Source organism: Danio rerio, chromosome 19 (genome assembly GCF_049306965.1).
Source record: "Danio rerio strain Tuebingen ecotype United States chromosome 19, GRCz12tu, whole genome shotgun sequence".
Lineage (NCBI taxonomy): Eukaryota > Metazoa > Chordata > Actinopteri > Cypriniformes > Danionidae > Danio > Danio rerio.
Window position 1 is genome coordinate 7,108,792 of NC_133194.1, and position 13,709 is coordinate 7,122,500.

The following is a 13,709-nucleotide window of genomic DNA, read 5'->3' on the forward strand; positions in this document are numbered from 1 at the left end:
CGCCACAGTGCAAAGGTTTACAGTTGCACTTGGTTGCAAAATGGATGCTAGTTTAATATGTAATGAAGTAGGCTTACCTATGCATTAACATTAAAGGCGTCACAAACTAAGACATTAGAAGTGCCTTGAAGTCAACATTTTCATATTAGTCAAATAGCTGTTACCGAAGCCAAATGTCAGGTTGTGGAATATGCCACTTTTTACGTAATATAGTTGTTGCCAAAAAGGGATACAGCTGTGGTTAACGAGTATTTTTTATATTATTAATGAAAATACCCAATAATTGTACTTTATTAAAAATTTACCACCCCCAACCCTCATATTAATGAAAAAACAGTAATTATACAGAGTATTTGACATATCATTAATTAAATAAGCCATTAAATTGCATTTTATTAACACCTACGCCTAAACCAAATCCTCACTGTAATAATTGTTGCATAGTGTCACAAAAAATTATGCAATACCGATGTGTGTATCCAAAGCTTTTACACTTTACCACTTAACAGTGCGACTAAAATCCACCTCCCCTGAAGGTGATCATGACAAAACAATACACGGTCTCTGTCCTAGTTAAAATTACTTATGAAGTAGGCTTACCTAAGCATTAACATTAAACGACTGAGAAATCAGAAGTCGTCGTTGTACTACTAAAACATGGCAAATCTTTCTGAAGTCAACATTTTCATTTTAGTTAAATAGCTGTTACTGAAGCCAAATGTCAGGCTGTGGAATATGCCACTTTTTACGTGATATAGTTGTTGCCAAAAAGAGATACAGCTGTGGTTAACCAGTATTATTTACATTAATAATGAAAATACCAAATAATTGTACTTTATTAAAAATCTACCACCCCCAACCCTCATATTAACGAAAAAACAGTGATTATACAGAGCATTTGTCATATTATTAAATAAATAAGCCATTAAATTGCATTTTATTAACACCTACGCCTAAACCAAACCCTCACTGTAACTAAATAGTAATAATTGTTGCATAGTGTCACAAAAAATGATGCTATACCGATGTGTGTATCCAAAGCTTCTACACTTTACCACTTAACAGTGCGACTAAAATCCACCTCCCCTGAAGGTGACCATGGCAAAACAATACACGGTCTCTGTCCTAGTTAAAATTGCTTATGAAGTAGGCTTAAAACATGGCAAATCTTTCAGGAGTCAACATTCTCATTTTATTTAGATAGCTGCTACCGAAGCCCAATGTCAGATTGTGGAATATGCCACTTTTTACGTAATAAGAGTTGTTGCCAAAAAGAGATACAGCTGGAGTTAACTGGAGTCCTGTCCCATTACTGTCCTATAAAGGGAAAAGGCCAAAAATAAATCTTTAAAAAAGTTCTGTTATAATGCTGCTTTTCACAGTCTAATAAAACCCACAACATATTGAAGCGTCTTTAGTATTTCCATGTTTAATATAAAAAAACAATCAAAAACTGAGGATGTGACAGAACAATAGCATGGCAAAACAATACTCTGTCTTTGTCACTAGTTAAAATTCCTTATTTTCTGGATTTAAACTTTCTTCGAAATAGCACAAGTCCGCATGACATTAGGTTTGTCAAAAGCGTTGATTCCGGTAACAATCAGTGCTGAATTTTTTTTTTAAATGTGTCCTTCTTATATTTAAGAACTGTTGAGTGCGAACACAGCTACACGGACAGTAAATAAGACAGATCAGCTGATCAACATTCAACATTGTTTTGAAACACTCCAGATTCTCTGTATTTCAGTTTGTACTTGGTGAACAGTAGTGGAGCGTGGTAAACCAATGATCTTTACAACTAATCACAGTCATATCTGTTGTGCATGTGAACACAATGGACAATTAGCACCGTTTAAGAATCCGCTCAAATATTAGCAGGAAAAAGACGTTTAAAAACTTTTAAAAAGTCGATCCTATATTTAGAAATATATAATCGTTCTAGTGGCTGTTGGATATTTAGACGAAAAAACATTTTTTTTCTTGAAACTGCTTTTAACAGTAAGGTTTAGTCAATAAACGTGCTTTACATTAAGTGGTTGCAAAGAACACATTGCAACGGAGCTTTATTTTGGATTAGTATTTGGTGACATGTGGCACAACCAGCTCATTTGACTGAACAATAACATGTTACTGTACACTACGCTGTGTGTGTGTGTGTGTGTGTGTGTGTAACAAGGGGTTTATCACTTTAACTGTAAATAAGTCAAGGTTGATTGATCACAGCAGGCTATTTCCGTCAGGGCCACTGCTGAAGTTCATAGACGCATGGCGATGTGCAAACATGAGTCAAAAGAAGTGACAGAACAGGCATCAGCAACAGGTTTACTGAGAGCAAAGCATCTTCACAATAACAAGAGTTGATTTAGTTTAGCAGAGTTGTAAGTGTGAAATGCAACATTGGCAGCTACAATAAACAAGTGCTAAAAGATTTGTAGAGAATGACAAAGTGTTATTAAAGTTAACACTAAAATATTTTACCTGGAAATAAAAGAAACTAAAAATATAAATTTAAGAGAAAAAAACTAAAATATCGCAAATGACAAACATGCTAAAACTTTTTAAAAACACTGCAGACAGCAAACCAGTGGAGTATTTTAAAAAGTTATTAAATAATACATACAAAAAACAAAAAGATAAATACTAAAATCACATTTAACACAAGTTTTAAATAATGAATTTTTAAATATTTTAACTAAGAGTGGCACAAAATATTGTTTCAGCATCAATATCGTAATGTGCATAACCGCAATAGTAACATCACATGATCTGCAATGTTGGGTCTGGATTGTAGTTAAGCAGGACTTTAAAACATACCTGATTGTGGTGTAATGGCAAAGTTTAACCATAAAGTTACCAAACAAAATGTGTAATTTGCAAGTGTTTTAAGGCCAGTGACTATATAGGCATTTTAAGTCAGTTAAAAGCTTAGTAACTTCAAGAAAGATCAATAGAGTATTTATCAAATGACTATTATACAGTGTTATTTATTTTGCATTGAATTATTAAATTTGTGTACCTAAATACTGTTAAACTCTCATAAAAACCATAAAGCATTTATTTAATTTGTAACTTAGATTTATTAACCGTGCCATGAAATAAAGTTTTCACCAAAATACAGAAGCCATCAAAAGACAAAATCATCACATTTTCATATGAATATATTCTGAATTTATTCATTCTTTTCAAATAGAATTATTCATCACTTAAAATTATACTCGATGATCGCAATATGCATCACAGAGAAATAAAATATTGGAATTTCAGCTGTTTCCAATGTCAGCCCTAATATACAGTGCTCAGCATAATTGAGTACACCCCATTTAGAAAATGAATATTTTGATCCATTTCTCAGTGTATATTGGTGCATTTAAACTAAACAGAGTCATTAAACAGATATATTTATTAAAATAATATTTTAGTCACCAAACATATTTAGACATTGAAAGATAATACAATTGAATTCAAGCTAAATTAAATTAACCTATAAAATTTAACTTAATTTTAACATTTTTTTGGCTTCAATTGATTTCTTGATTTTTCCTCTTTTCTAATTTTGCATTTAATATTTTTCTATAACGTAAATTTGCGTGAACAAGTTTTTGGACCAATATCGAAAGTTATTTTGTTAGATAAGCTTCGGATTTGGCTTCAGTACCGACTGTTTTAATGTATATGCACAAATATAACGTTGTATGTATTACTAATAATATGTATTTAAAAGGTAGATTTGTGAGAGGTGTACCTAAATATGATGAGCACTTTGTCATTGATAAATGGGCAAATTTTTTCACAGATAAAATCACAGACATTTGACATTATTGTCCTTGCATATTATTCAGCATTAGAGTTTAGAGTAGTTATAGAGCAGTTTATTAAATATATATACAGTTGAAGTCAGAATTATTAGCCCCCCTTTAAATGTTTTTTAAGTTTTTTTAAATTTTCCAAATTATGTTAAACAGGGCAAGGGAATTTTCACAGCATGTCTGATAATATTATTTCTTCCGGAGAAAGTCTTATTTGTTTTATTTCAGCTAGAATAAAAGCAGTTTTAAATTTTTAAACACCATTTTAAAGACAAAATTATTAACCCCTTTAAGCTATTTTTTTTTCAGATAGTCTACAAAACAAATAATCGTTATACAATAACTTGACTAATCACTCTAACCTGCCTAGTTAACCTAATTAACCCAGTTAAGCCTTTAAATGTCACTTTAAGCTGTATAGAAGTGTCACGAAAAATATCTAGTCAAATATTATTTACTGTCATCATGACAAAGATAAAATAATTTTGTTATTAGAAATGAGTTTTTAAAACTATAATGTTTAGAAATGTGTAGAAGTGTCACGAAAAATATATGGGAAAATATTATTCACTGTCTTGGCAAATATAAAAAAAAAACAGTTATTAGAAATGTGTTTAGGAAATCTTCTCTCCATTAAACAGAAATTGGGGGAAAAAATCAAACAGGGGCTCTAATAATTCAGGAGGGCTAATAATTCTGACTTTAACTGTATATCCAATAGCCACCAATACCAACACAAATAAATAAAAAACAACAATAAACTGAATGAGAACACCAACACTGAACCAATATAAGGCATTATTCCTTTTTTTATTAATAAAATATTGGCATTTGTTACTTAACAGTTAAGTGCAAAAAAAAAAAACAGCCTGAGAAAAACTTTAAAGCATCTAGACTTTTCCACGAGCACAGACTCCACTATACCACCGTTATGAAAATAATGCAACAAGCAACCTGTGCCAACAGTCTACATTATAGTCAAAATAGGCATAATCTGTCTCCTTGATCTCAAGCGTGCAGTACTGCGTACTTGGACAGGTGTTTTGGGAACACTTTAACCCAAATAAGAACAAACTGAGGGCAAAAGGGATCAAGTGTTTGATTATGTTTGCGCCCGCGTGTTATCCTAGGCGTTATGTGAGCCTCTAGGTCATCCTGCCACCCATGTCACACCACGAGGGTATTTCCCACCCAAGCAGACACTGAGGAGCGCGTTGTGTCCCAAACGCCATTGCCAAGGAGGAGCCATTAGCTATGTCTAATACTTTCACAGCTGCGGCTCCATAAGCTAAACATCTAGTAGCTGTTATTTTCATGTCTACAATCTTCATGTCAACACTAGCGAGACCAAAAAACTCCAGTTACCGGCACACGGCGGTGGAGACAGCGCTCCAGATGTCCGGGACGCCGCAGCGCGACGGCCAACTCTGCCCAGACAGAAACCAGACGCGTCACAGGGGAGTTCCTCGTAGGGATATGATTAAATCAACCATAAATGGTCAGGCAGGGCGCGTTTCTGGGCCAATTTTCCTGCTATGTGAGGACTGCTGAGCATGAGGAGCAGCCTGCGACGGCCGCCTGCCAAACAATCCTTACCAACAGGCCTGTGCAGGTCTTCTGAACTGCGCGTGCACTCACTTAAAGGGTCTGTGAGTGTCAAAAAAGACCTTTCCGAGACATCAGAGCACATCTTGTACCTTGTGACACTCAAAAACTTCCAAAATTGGCTTCAATATGTGAGGTGAACATACCTGACAAATCAGAAGATGTGCTTTGTTGCAAATTATGGCCAAAAACTTAACCCATTATAGGTCACTCATTGAAATGTTTATGGGAAAATCCTGGAGTTTTGCTAGAGATTCTTATAAGACTTTATGTTTATGAATTTTATTATATTCAAATCAACATCAATGAAGTTACCACATATCTTTCCTCACCTGATACTGCCATTCTTAGAAATCCAATGATTTAGCCGTACAAAAGTTTATTGTCAGTCAAGCAAAAACGGTGGATGTGTAGGAAAGCAAATGCTTAAATACATGTGTACAAAAGCAGTGTATCTGGTATAGAAACAACAAAGTGTAGTAACTTTAAACAATAGATATTTTTATAGCACTAGTCCTGAGCTAAAATATATTGATTCAAACAAATTACATTTAAAACCAAAGCTATCTGCCACTGCCAGGCAAGGTTATTATAGTTAACGAAAACGAAAGAAAAAACGAAAACTAAAATGTAAAATAATTGTTTGTAACTGAAATAAAAATAAAAACGATTTTTTTTTTAAAAACTAGAACTAACTACTACTGTATTGTGTACATACAAAACTGACTGAAACTAACAACAATTATAGCAAAAACCTTGTTCGTTTTCGTATTTGTGAATGTATTTAATATATAATCTTACTGTAAGCCTTTTAGAAGTAAATCTAATATGCGCTGCAGGTGTTCGATCCTTTGGCACCTCAGGGGCTGGAAGTCGCTGTTAAATACCAATTACTTCATAACGAATTAATAAATTGTTAACCATGGCCAGACTGAATCTGCGGATGTTTTTTGCTATTTCTGCTGAGAATTTTGGTAAAAATCCTTTGAATTTCTGCGGAATTATTTTGGGAGTATCCAGCAGAGTATCCTAACTAAAACCTTAATATATTAAATAAAAAGTAATAAAATACTGAATAAAAACGGAATAAATTCAGATTTACACATTTACTCAAGTAAATAAACAGAATTAATAATGGGCTAAAAATCTGCGGAATTCTGTGGAAAATCTGCGGAATTCATCGCATGCAGATTCCGTGTGGACTTACCCACAACCATACCATAAATAAATAAAGTTACAAACGAATTACAACCTGTCAATATTTTTTTTTCTGCGGAACTCTGGCATTAATATATTATATATAATATACCGTGATCTGTGTCGTTCTAATGGCTTTTCCCACAGCTGGTGTAGAAGACGAGAGTTCAATTGGAGTTCACTGTAGTGCATACATTTTCATTTTTTTTCACAGCAAAATCCTCACCGTGTGCGCGGATTTAGGCGACATTTATGCAGAACGCATCTTTGCACCTAAAACCGCCAAACGCAGCACTCAGAAACATATAAACAGTTGTTATGTGAACTTGCTAAGGTGAAAAAGCCCGCAGTGCTTGCCCCGCCTTTGTGCTCTTCTTATTGGCCCACTGCTCTAGAACCTGAACACGAATGATTGGTTAATATCAGCTGTCAATCACCAAATCAATGCCTTCTGCCTTTAGCAACTACAACTGCAAAAATCCAAAGCGCTAAAGATGAGAGAGTAAAAATAACACTGACAGATTCACCCACAGTTACTAATAATAGCACATCTTATTAGTGATCATGTGCTGAATGTTAATCCACAATTTACACTATTCTAAGACTGGATAAAAGACTTCCAGTGGCTTCAAGTTAGCTATGAAAATAACTAAAGCCATTTACTGCAAAGTCTGTGGGATGGGGTTTGCAGGTAACAGCGGTTGCCTCTGAATCTACACATTTAGCGCGAGAGAGGCTGTTTAATCCTTCATTTAATCCTCAGGATACTGTCAGCCGTGCAAGCAGCAGCTATATGTAAAATTTAACAGCACATGAAAAGGCCGTTATTGCTTTTAAGATGACATGCAAATAATAACTTGTATATCAATATCAATGTGGGGCGGGGCGATGGATCATGATGCCGGCTCAGGATCATGAAGTTTGTCGGCCATCGGCGATGAACGATGGCATCGTCTATCAGCACAACCCTATTAGAAACGACAATCTCAGTTAAAGGCATTCGCTCCCAACCCTCCCATCAGTCCCTTCTCAGACTGGATGGTGGGCCAAATCAAAGGTTACCAGGAGCCAGCTTTGGCCCACAGGCCCTAGTTTTGGCATCTCTGCTTTACTCCAATTCAGAATGTTCATTAGGAGATTTGTGTAACGCCACAGCATGCACCATAGGTATTATGCATACTTCAGTTATAAAGTAGACTAATTACCTCAGACGAACGCAGGGCACACAAACAGATCACATCAGATGTTTCCTTTCCCTGTAAATAAATCTATTATCAGCGCTACAGCAAAGGTTTGTCATTGGTGGTTCCTTGCAGAGTGCAGTTACTGCTTAGCTATGAAAGCAATGAAAGCTATGAAGCTATGAAAGCTGAAATTGTTAGAGAAATCTGCACACCTCGCACTTTCGACACATTTTTAAATAGTTATAAAAGGTCTATTTTGAATCCTGGTTGTGAGGACCGAGATTGAAAAATGCTAAATTAAAACACTGTACTATGGTAATAACACAATTCAACTTTTCGGTGGTTATGAATATCTTTGGTTTCATCAACTAGCCACGTGGAAAAGTTTTCAGGTTCTTATTGGTTAAGATGTGATGTCCATCCCAAGCCAGTAATGTTCACGCTACAAGTCACACATAAAACTTTGTTTTAATATAGGTGGATCATTTTTGAAAACCTATGGGGTATATGCCGAAGCATGCTAATAGGACTTTTAATTTGCCCATGGGTTAAGCGCTTCCGGCGAATTGAATGGCAATGCAAAATCCGGTGCGTTTAAGGTCTGTTTTCTTTAAAAAAATCAGCGATCTCCACTAGCTGAGTGATATCCGATTTAAAGTGGGTCTCAGATTGTACAAGAAGCACTGCGTTAATTTACATTTCCCCCGCCATATCTTAATAATATGAGCATTTATTTTACCCCAGTATATTCAATGGAGCTCCTGCGTTAGCCTGCCGATTCTGACGGGCGCGTGCGAGTAAACGGCTTTTTGTCTCGTTTTACGCTTGAGCACTACATAAATGCAAAAGTTTATTTAACTGAATGTATTTTAATGACATTACAACATCGATGCTGTATAAGGAACCGTATAAAATGAGAAAAAAGTTCACAATAACAGGTCACCGGAAGTGTATCAGCATGGGAACAGCACTAGCTCGGCATATACCCTATTCAGTGACATAATTTAGATGGTTGTTTGTCGCCACCCACTGGTTACATAATGTTAATGCGACATTTCCCAGCATCAAGTTCCATTAAACGATCATTTTAATCTTTACCATAAACATCAGTGTTTATATCTGAAATATAAACTGTTCCCCCAGTACTTCTGTGCAGGGCTTAACAATAAGGTCTGCCCGATGGCCCGGGGCCAACGTGTGAGATGCTCGGGACAGTAGACAGGATCGTTACTGGCCCGATCGGGCCACTAATGCCCTGTAACTAAAGTTTGATTTGCCTGCGACTATTTGTCAATTGCGTGCAAATACAGTCAGAATAGAGAAACCGTTTGTGTTTTTCAAATGCTACCTTCTTGGTTCCTCTTATCTGATTGGCTGTTGTGAGCATGTTCTTTTTTTTTCCGTAACAACCAATAAAGCTAAGAGACAGCAACATGGCGGCAACATCAAGTGATGATGCTAAAGGAAAACATTTGTCTCTAACGTCTTGGAGGCAGACATTTACGAGGGTAAACCACGACAAAAAAAAAAAGTAATGTTTTGTATAGTTTGCCGTTAGTTTGGCAGGTCAGTCATCCGTTGTTTTGCAATAAAATACCTGCACATTTTGCTACTTTTGTTTGCAAAACACTTTAACATTTTTTAAATATTTAAATTCTAGATTTACAAACATTTTGACATTTTTTTTATTTGTGGCTAAGCAATAGCTAATAACTTTTTTTGGTGGTGCCAGTGACAATATTTGCGAGGCAAGTAAAAATCTGAACCACTGGTCCGATCGGGCCAGTAGAAAAAAATCCTTAGCGTTGAACCCTGCTGTGTTATTTAATTATTTGTAACTAACTGAAAAAAGTGTAAAAACTGAATCTCTCTTGATCAAAAACTATTTAAATGCAGCTCTTTGAAGAATTAATAAACATATACAAATCATTTTCATTTATCATTCATGCATCACTGGTTTGAATCGAGATCACAATTTTTTTATAGTTTTTATTGTGCAGCTTTAAACTGAATGCATTAATGCAGACTAAGCAAACAGTGACAGAAAACATCTTTAAGTAATAGCCAAAGAAAGCATTTAGGTTCCACCTCAACTTTTTCATTCATCATTATATTTGTAACCTGTAGTGGAATCTATAGAACTACACAAGCAGGATGAAGACTGTATTGGAAGCCACTCAGCATTTAATGACTCAAATTGGAGCACAGATCGGGACTGAGTGGTAGATTCAACAGTGCTACCCCTATCACTTAAATTAATCAATCACAAATGATATTCCTCTATGCAGTCTCAAATTGCATGAAATCTATTGAAAAGCAAATGTAAATAGCATCTGCAAACTAAAAGTTCAATTTGTTCACTTTGAGATATTAAAAACAAGACGCACTGGTGCAAAATAGAACCAAGTTAAAGAAAGTAATGAAAGCAAGCCCTTTCGTTCACTGGTAATGTGGAATCTCTCCGATTCAATCTTAAAAGTCTCCCAGCCATCATGTTCTCTTCATCAGAGTGTTAAATCACACACTCCAGTGGCCTTCACTCATGCAGCCGAGCAAAAGTCATTAGAACCGCCGAGGTTGCAAGGGTGATAGTGGCATTACGTTTTATCAGCAAGACGTGGATTTCTAATATCTTATCACAGTAAAGCTTTCATCCCGGCTTTATCTCCTCCAGGGAGCCACTTCTACATGAACTTTTAACCGATTTTCTTTTCCTTCCCCCACTTCTGTTCGCACTTAGTCATGGGCAGAGAAGATCAATCAGAGGAAAACCAGTGCAGATCTGCTTGATTTTTCCGGTTCCAGATACCGGTTCTAGATAAGGAAACCCCCCAAAAAAACTGATAAGATGTTTATGCCACAGAGGTCAACTCAGATGCTGCCTCTACATAGGGCTAAAAACAACCTTTAACCAGGATAAAAAGATAGTTCACCACAAGAAAAACACGTCATCAGTTACTCAGCCTCATGTCATTCTAAATTTAAAGGAAGAAGTATGCACTGAACTGGGATGAAGACATCTCTTTTTGGAAAGTCACAGGTTTGTAAAGACATGAGGGTGAGCAATTGATGACGGAATGTTTTTGGGAGGTGGGGGTTCACTAACCTTTTAATGGCCTGTTTTAACCGAGTGTGCTTTTCCACTTTCAAAAGATACCAAAAAGCAAACCGTACCGTAAAACTTTTTGGGTACCTTTTCGAAAGGGTACCTAGCACAACAAAAGGGTACCAAAATACAGAGCAAAATGCGCAGCTGAACGCTATTAGTTTATAGAAAAACGTTGCTCACTCGTGCACAAGCCAGGAGAATGAAAACAAAGGAAGCGCCATTTTTAAATACACAGCAGACGCTACGCCGTAATAATCAGACCTTCTAGTTCTTTTGCAATAAAAATGACAAATTTTGTGGTGGTAATTCCCAAAAATTTGGTGACAATTCTGAAAAAAAAAAAAAAAAAAAAAAAAATATATATATATATATATATATATATATATATATATATATATATATATATATATATAAATTATAATATAAATTACATTAAAATTACATATTAATGTAATTTTTCGACAGAGAATCAAATATATATCTCAAGCTGCATTTGCCACGTCTGTAAGTCACATAAAACAACTAAATGCAAACTGAAATAAATAGAATTTGATAATATATTTAGGAATTTGATGCCATTTAAATATTTCGTGATTATTTTGCGTTTAAATTAAGAATTTTGCAGGCTTGCAAAAATTAATGACTTTTCGTGAAAAACTAGGGGATCTGCAATATATACATATAATAGCAAGTCATGGTTGACCCGAGCTCAAACAAACTGTCGTCGTCTTGATGAACAGCCACAAAGCCGAAAAGAAGAGCAGAATCTACCCTGTGCCCCGCAGTTGTTTACGAGGCCATCCAAAGTGGATTCACTTGCTTGTGTGCGCGTCTATTTTTGAAATAAACTTCTTGAGCTGTTGATAATAATGCAGGATTTTTAAAGTGCTTCTGACACTCAATCCTTTCAGAAACTAACAACCACGAGAGTGAAGCGTGAAAAAACAAAGGAGAAGCCTGAAAAAACAAAAGAGCAAATGATTCTTTCATCAACCTAAAAGATGAACAAACTGCCATGTTTAACTATCATCATTACCCTTTGGACTATTACTCGGAATGACGGAATTACTCTCTAACAAGAGGTTTCATGTGCTGGTGAAGATTAAAGATACAGACGAGGGGTAACTGTGGGCTATAGGTAGGGCCAGACGGAATCTGCGGACATTTTTTGTTATTTCTGCGGAGAATTTTGGTAAAAATCTGCAGATTTCTGAGGAATTATTTTAGGAGAATCATAACTAAAACCTTAATATATGAAATAAAAAATTATATCTTTTTAACTTTTATTTAATGTTTAAAATGCAAATCCAATTAGATTCTTTATTTGGTAAATAAAGCAAGTTTGTCATATAATATATCTATTAAAAGACAGAAAATAGTACTGTACAAACTGCATTGTACATAAATCAGGTAATCATTTTCACATAAGTCAATAATATTACTGAAATTTATATAAAAAAAAACTGAATAAATATAGATTTACAAACATTTACTCAAGTAAATAAAATAAATGATGGGCTAAAAATCTGCGGAATTCTGCGCGCGCAGATTCTGGGTGGGCCTAGCTATAGGTTGCATGTTGTTGTTTCACCCAAATAAGGACTAATTGTACGCTGTGTGTAGTTTTGGTAACATATCAGAGACTGTAAGGGTCTGTATGTGTTCATATATGTTGCATTTATATATTTCATATAATTGCAGACATTACAGTAGATTATTTCATATCATCATTGATCTGTAGTTATAATCAAATCCTGTTTATAGTAAGGTTAGTAAACATCAATACACAAGTATTTATGTGTATAAAGCATCTGTTTTGTGAGAAGTGCTTCTCATACGATGTGTGATCGACCCGTACAGCTTTACTGCAGACATTCCCTCGAGTGAGAATGATGTCGTCTGAACACCACCATTGGTACCCTTTTGGCAGTGAAAACACAAGCCTGATAAAAGGTGACCCATACCAACTCATACCATACCAATCAGTGGAAACAAACCAGCAAAACTCTGCATGGTAATACTGATGACTTCAGGGAAGCAAATGTGAACCTCACCCTCCTGGTCTTGGAGGGCAGGTGGAAGTCAGCCAGACTGAATCTGGCTACAATCATCAAGCTCAGCGTTTTCCCCTTGATGCTCTAAGCTCATTCAGAGCAGCTAATTTTAACTGCCATCACCCTGCCTGTGCCAGATTATACAGGGTTGGGCAGGACTGACCAGGAGAACTCTTCTCCAGAGTCGCCAAAAACAGAAACGCAGACTTAAACTGACTTTGCTGAGCAATAAACATCAAGTGTGTCTGTCCCGCCCATCGCTGCGCTCCCTATTATTGGTCTGTTGAGAAGACGGCTTGCTAAATCCTCTACGCTGTTCCCTCCCAGTTGTGGGCTTTGATTCTAATTCTTCTTCGTCCAGTTGTTGGAGATCATTGTTCTATTACTGGCATTTCTACGTGGCTGCGACTAGCGATAGACGGCGTACCTACCCTGTGCAAAGCCATGCAAGTATTGAAAAACGAGGCGTATACACTTGCGAACCCTGCAATTTCCATGATGCTGAAAACAGGATTTAAAACAATTCTGCAGCACCAACGTCTAAAAGATAGCATTTAACACAAAGCTCAGCTACTTGTCGCAGCACGTTTGAAGACGCACTCAGTTGGTGTCCCTATTGTGAGATTTACCTGTTGATTGGGGGATGGGGACGAGAATTCAACTGATATGCAAAATCAGCCGAGTTAGCAAATGTTGACTCATAGATATACTACAAAATAGTTGTTATAACAGCATCGTTCAAACCTTGAGC

The 13,709-nt window shown here is 35.9% G+C and overlaps 1 protein-coding gene and 1 long non-coding RNA gene across 3 annotated transcripts in view; both read right to left on the reverse strand.

The window, feature by feature from the left end:
• Positions 1-13,709, reverse strand: part of erf (Ets2 repressor factor) — a 52,100-nt gene that overhangs the window by 25,120 nt on the left and 13,271 nt on the right. The window lies entirely within an intron of this gene.
• On the reverse strand, positions 3,057-7,867 carry LOC141379000 (uncharacterized). Its single transcript, XR_012394881.1, has 2 exons — positions 7,817-7,867; positions 3,057-7,579 (listed from the first exon to the last, which is right to left on the reverse strand). It is a non-coding gene; the product is annotated as an uncharacterized lncRNA (long non-coding RNA).